Raw genomic sequence first — 7,063 nt, 5'->3', positions numbered from 1 at the left:
GCATTCTGGACCATTTGAAGCCTCCGGGTGCTCCTCTGAGGGAGCCCCATGTAGAGAGCATTACAGTAGTCCAGGCGGGAGGTGACAAGAGCATGAGTGACTGTGCGTAAGGCGTCCCGGTCCAGAAAAGGCCGCAACTGGTAAATCAGGCGAACCTGATAAAACGCCCCCCTGGTCACGGCCGACAGATGGTCATCCATCTGGAATTGGAGGCTATTTAAATCAAATAAATTATCAAATTGACAATTCATACCACAAAATGCAAAAGGGAGGGACTTCCAGACATGTTCAATACTACGCATATGCTTAAGACCAGCAATAAGTGTTTACTATGAATATCCCCACAAATTGGAAATAGGAAGTTTGTCTTTCACTGAATCATATAAATGCACAATGAAACCCTAACATACCAGCATTACTAGCACAACTTTTGAATGCAGTACAAATAAAAATTCTAACAAAAATCCCTCCAGAGGAAACAATAATTTTTAAGTTCTTCAAAAAATATCACCTTGCTCAAACAAGACAAGGATACAAAAAAACAGACTCAAAAGACAGGTCACTATCACTTGAGAATTACTGTTAAGGCTTCAATATATACTTTCACAAGAATGGCTGCTGAATACATCAATAAATGAATCATTTGACTTCTATTAATAACCACAGCAGCCATGTATATGATAAATAGAGACTCTCATAGAAAAAGTTTCCATCAACCAAAATTTCTAGATTCAATCTAATAATAAGAAGCACTAAATAGGTTGAAGCTCTTACAGTCCATGGTTAAAAGCAGACATCCTAACTTAGTGGAGCTAAGTATGTCCATCTGCTTAGGAAAAAACTGTGGGAAATCATGAAGAGCATATCTTCTGGAATTCTTTCCAACAATTCAATAATAGCTTCACTCTGGGACATGTGACCAGAGTGGAACATTTGAAGGAGCTGCCCATCTGCCTCTTTCATAAGGATGCACTAGGGGCAATCTTCTAGGGAGTCCTCCGCCACCCTACAGTGTCTGGAGAGCTTTGGCCCATTTTTGGATTCAAGTCTTTTGCTGTACCAAATGCTGAACTTATGCTGTTCAATTTTCAGAGAATTGTTCTGCTGACAAATAAAGAGTGTGAGCCCCTTTACATAATTTCTTTACCATATTTCATTGGGCTGGAAAACAAAAACTCAAAAGATCAGCTGCTGTGATGGAGAAAATAGAAGGACTAGCCGAGGGACTCACCAATTATGAGTTTTGGTGATGTATTACATCTTGTATTTTATTAAATTACAGCTGTAGTTTTCCCCAACCTAACAACCTCCAGATGCATTAGAACAGAAACTCTAAGGATGCATTGTCAGGATGGCCAATGTATCCCAAGAGCAGTCGGACTGGGAAAATGGTACTATTGTGTCTCAATAGTTTGTTCAGTAAATCACCATTGGCTGGATTCATACAATATACTAAGGATATACTGTGGTTAAAAATACAATAACTTGGATCTTACACAACTAAAACCACAGCAGGATTTAGTGAGATATACAAATCCAATCAAAGAGTCCTTTAAAAGTAACTTAACAGTTGCTTTAATATTTTTTAATACAGAGTATTTTAAAACCAGTTAAGATTGGAGTACTCACAAATGTTACAGGTGAACAACAATTTTCAAAATTCAATAAATACAAAGTGATTTCATACAAGAGAATGGTGCTTTTTTTATTTAAGATCAAATGCTGGTTTTCGAACCATCAGGCAAGCAACATTAGATTTTGTACCCCAGAGACCATTATGCTTAGGTCTTTGCTTGGGTAAAAAATCTTCCCAGCTGTTACTAAAACACTCTAATTCAATAAATGACAACTCACAGAAACCAGCATGCTTGACATTTATGTATTAGGTATTATGCTGATTCCCAATTTGATAATTCCTAATCCAGATTATTTAGCAGAATAGCTGCACAAAAATGTTCACACTAATAACTACGCCAAATCGCACACACAAATAAAAAAGGTTGTTAACTTTCTGTTGCACTTCCTGGGAGGAGATGCTATTCACATCTTCAAAACACTTCAACAAAATGAATGCAACTGAATCATTAATAGGAAAAGTGAGGAACTTGTCATATCATGTTGACCTTTGTATGAGAAATAATCCTTCCTAGGATTTAAAAAACATATGAATAGGAGCATTCAGATATTTTTTTTCTCTTTGATTCTATTGTATCACATCCAAGTGTCTGTATTTTATTAGGAACATTTTTAATTTTTTCCCCAAAAAAAACCCTTTGAATCAAATTAGGTTTGACAAATACAATATATGGACTAAGCATATTTTAAATAACAAATCAAATGGATTATTATGTGGAGTCCTTGGTGCTGAGCTTGATTGTTTGCTTGCAAACCGTTTGCTACCACACTACGTAACATCTTCAGTGGTAGAAGGAAGTGGGGTTTGCTCTCTGTTTATATTGAGTAGCTTGCCCTGTCATTGTTGGTGGAGGTGTTTGCTGTTTACTGTTTGATTGTCTCAGTTGATAGTTTCTTGATAGTTTATTATTTACTGCTTGATTGTTTGTCCAGTATTAATCCCTGTTTATTGGGGTGTTGATTGCTGGTGAGGTGTTCTGGCCTTTTTTTCCCCCTTTTTAGCTTTCATTATTGTCTCTTTTGAATAGGATGCAAATGTTTGTGCCAGTTGATGGCTAATTTGCCTGATGGCTAATTTGTCCGGATGCCAAGCTTCCAGAAATTCCCTAGCATTTTTTGATTTACCTTAGTCTAGTTTCCCAGTTGAAAGTGGTTAAATCTGATTAATAAATGCTCAAAATTAGCGATGGAATAAGAAGTGATCCAGAAACCTATTTAAAATATGGTGCATATAGTCATTATAGACCAGTGGTGGCGAACCTATGACACGGGTGCCAGAGGCAGCACTCAGAACCCTCTCTTTGGGCACGCGCGCCATCGCCCCAGTCCTAGGCCTTCAGCTGGGTTTTGTAAAACCTTTTCGCTTTAGGCCTCCGCCGCCGTGTGCAAAAAAAAAAAAGAAAGGTTCAATCAATCAATTTCAACTTCTTGCGGGGAAAAAAAGATCTTGCAAAGTTGGAATTGATTGATTGAACTTTTTAGTCCCACCCAGTCTGACGTTCCACCGCAGCCACGCCCACCCAATTGGCCACACCCAGCCAATGGGCCACACCCACCCGGCACCCGACGATGCATAAGTGGGTTTTGGGTTGCAGTTTGGGCACTCGGTCTCTAAAAGGTTCGCCATCACTGTTATAGACAGTTCCCTACTAATGGATTACTTTCTGAGGGGCTATTCATAAGTCCATTTTGTTCCTAAGTCCAACTAAGTATTTAAAAAATGAATAGTACAGTTCTTATCTTACATAAGTTACATTTCTTCCTCTCAACCCAAACAATCACAGACCAACCCAACTCTGGTGCCCTCCAATCAGCAGCCAGTGCCTTGACTTTCTTTTATCCCTTCTTCATGGGGGGTAGCTGAGGGACATCCTCCTGGTAATGAGAAGAACCCAGCTCTAAATCTAAAAGACCTCTCCAGTGTTGATCCACCACAGCTTCAGCATCAGGGCAGGGATAGGCTCGTCATCCCACAGGCCGTTGGGACACTCGTTGGAGAAGGGCTTTTTGCAAGACAACCAAGTGCCGCCATGCTGCATAACCTATGTGCAGAGGGATGAGGTGCGTGCTGGTTTTGAACCAACAAGCAGTGGTGGGAAAGCCCACTACCAACTTCATGGTGATAAGTTGAGATATATTTGGTGTGGGCTTCCAAGCAGTAAAGGCCCCTACCTCCAGGTCCTGATAGCCATTCTTGTGCTGCCCCATTTCCCTGCCGTGAGCCTCTCTGAGGGTGTTCAGGGGAGGCATGGGTGCAGACCATCCTTCCAGGCAGACCTAGGCTCATGCAAGGTTTGCCTTTTTTTCTTCTACACCTTATCAAGTCTCTTTCCTGGTCAGCATTCAGGCGGGGTGAACGCCTCTCTGCCTCAATGACCTGCCCCCTCCAGAGACACTTAATCTCTCTTTCTGGTGGGTCTACTGCTGCCTCCATTCTGTTAAGACAATTCTGTAGTTTTCCAAAACTATTTATTTTGGTTATGAATCAAATAACTGTGATGCAATTTCCTTTGCAAACTGATTAGATAATTATGAGTAAATATTTTAATCATTTTAGTAAGAAAACAAGTTAAAAGAACATACTCAGAGAGTATAACTGTGAGTCAAATATAATTGAGGAATAAACCAATCTCTATATAATTTAGGTCTTTCTAAAATAACAAATCATCAAGCTTGCTTTTCAGGTGCATCCTTATCTCTTCAAGAAATAACACATATATTGAAACAAGAAAACCTTCCCTCCTGGCTCATAGTTTGTCTGAGAGTATATTAAATTCTTTGTCTTGATATTACTGGAAGTCTATAATGTCTTTTAAAACAATTTTTACAATCTCCTTCGGGGATGTTTGTATGAATATGATTTGATCCTGCTGCGTTTGTAAGCTATCATTTGATTTCCATATTAAATGTTGATGCAGAAATATTGCCAAGGACTTTGACTCAGAGATAATAGATGATATTCCCTTTGAGTATTCATCTTGCACATAAAATGTCATCAAGTATATTAATTGACTGACACTGTACATATATATTCATAGTGATAGTCTCACAATGCAATAAATGTTTATAATATGGTGTACTCAAAATTTGGGGAACTGTGATTTTTTTTAATCAACTGAATTAATGAGTGGTATTTTATTGCCAGCAGAATTCTCTCTTCAGCTATCAAGATATTTCACAGAATTCATCAAAGACGTTCTTAATCTCCCCTTATTTGTCATTTGATACTGAAAGCTAGTCAGTTTTAAATATATGTAAGAGTCATCTGCATTGTTTATAAGTATGAAAGGGCAATTAAAGCATCCCTTTATAATTTGATAGATACTTTAGTAGCATATAATACTCCTAAAACACTGTTAATATGTGCTTTGAATTATTCTAAGTCTACTGTATAATTTATAAATAATTAAAGTGTATGGCACCACTTAAAAAACAACAAATAGGCAGAAAATCCTTAGAATTTTCCTTTCAATCACTTTCTTATTAAGGCACAGTACCAGGTTATCTGTAGAACTGCTTTGCCGTTTTGAAGATTGCAAAAAGAAAATACAGCCCAACCTACCAAAACATGCATAAAAGACAGGCTAGGAATACAAATCAAAATAAGCAAGAAAATAGTAAGGGAAAACCTGTCCATTGTAGACGAGTTCAGATCCCTGGGACCTGAGAGATTACATCCCAGAGTTCTGAAGAAGCTGGCAGATGAGATCTTGCAACCATTGTACCATAGCTTTCAAAGATCCTGGAGTACCAAGGAACTACCAAAGTACTAGAAAAGAACTGATGGGGGTCACATCTTCAAAAAAAAAAGGGGGGGCAGATCCAGGAAACTACAGAACAATCATTCTGACATCAATGCCTGGGAAGATTCTGGAAAAGATAATCAACAGATCTGCGAACACCTAGAAGCAAGCAAAGTTATAACCAGAAACCTACATGGGTTTGTCAAAAACAGATCATGCTAAAAAAATATTATTTCATTCTTCAACTACGTGATTAAATTAGTGGATCAACAAAATGCAGTGGACATAATATACTTAGATTTCAATAAAGCATTTGATAATTTACATCACAACCTACTTCTTGGCAAGCTAGAAAAATGTGGAATAGACAGCATTACCACCAGATGGATTTCTAATTGGCTGACAAATTGTACTCAACATGTAATCCTCAATTGAACTGTATTCACATGGAGGAAAGTAAGCAGTGGGGTACCCCAAGGTTGCATTTTAAGCCCAGTACTCTTCAATATCTTCATAAACAAGATGATAAAATAGAAGGGGAAATCATCAAATTTGCCGCCAACACTCCAGAAGACAAGTTCAAGATCCAAAAAAATCTTCAGACTTGAACACTGGGCCCTATCTAGCAAAATGAAATTCAACATAGATAAAAGTAAGGTTTTACACTCAGGCAAAAAAACCATAGGTACAAACTAGGTGAAACTTGGCTTAATGCCAGTAACTATGAGAAGGATTGGAGTCCTAGTGGACACTCACTTAAATATGAGCCAACAGTGTGCCACAGCAGTCAAAAAAAGCCAATGCAATTCTAAGCTGCATTAACAGAGGGATAGAATCAAGATCAAGATCATCTGTCCTTCAATTCATGCAAGCATGTAGGGGTTTTCTGTGGTTGATATTGGTAATCAACCGAACCGCAGTTAGACAACAGTGAAAATGATGTACAGTAACCCGACTCCTATGCCAAAGAACTGACCAATGAAGACCTTATGGAACTAGAGTATAGTCTTCTTGTGGAAGAAGACTGGGACTTAAAAACTATAGAACTGAAGACATTTTTGACAAAAGAGCTGAAGCCTTTTGTCTCACTGAAGGAGGAATGGCAAAGTTAGAGGAGCAAGATCTTAACACAGAGAGTTACACTAAAGTTTACTGTATAGTTAGCAAGGTCCTCAGCTACTACAAGGCCATTTATGATGAGAAAAAGAAAAGTTCTGTACAAGCCTTCAGAACAACAGAGTTGGAAGGGACTTTGGAGGTCTTCTGGTTCAACCCTATACCATTTCAAACAAGTGGTTGTCCAATCTCTTCTTAAAAATCTCCAGTGTTGGAGCATCCACAATTTCTGGAGGCAAATCATTCCACTGATCAATTGTTCTAATCCTTAATGCCTAGTTCAAGAAACTGACAACTAAACATAAGTAACTAACAGTCACTTCATCTAAGTTTAATCATGCCTGATTAAACTATAGATATAAATATGTAAGTCATGGTCAGATCATTCTCTCCTAAGGTTGGTTTTCCGGACCGCTCCCCCTCGCCGCAGGGAGACGGAACCACCTAGATGGTTCCGTCCCAGGCGACTGATGGACCCTGAGAGGTTCCTGATGGAGCTTGGGCCATATCCGGAAGATCTAGTCCACGACTCGGCGGAAAATCAGGCGGCGGCCTGGGAGACAACTGCC

Source organism: Protobothrops mucrosquamatus, unplaced genomic scaffold (genome assembly GCF_001527695.2).
Source record: "Protobothrops mucrosquamatus isolate PMUCROS unplaced genomic scaffold, P.Mucros_1.0 scaffold1616, whole genome shotgun sequence".
NCBI lineage: Eukaryota > Metazoa > Chordata > Lepidosauria > Squamata > Viperidae > Protobothrops > Protobothrops mucrosquamatus.
This window is presented reverse-complemented; position numbering follows the sequence as displayed.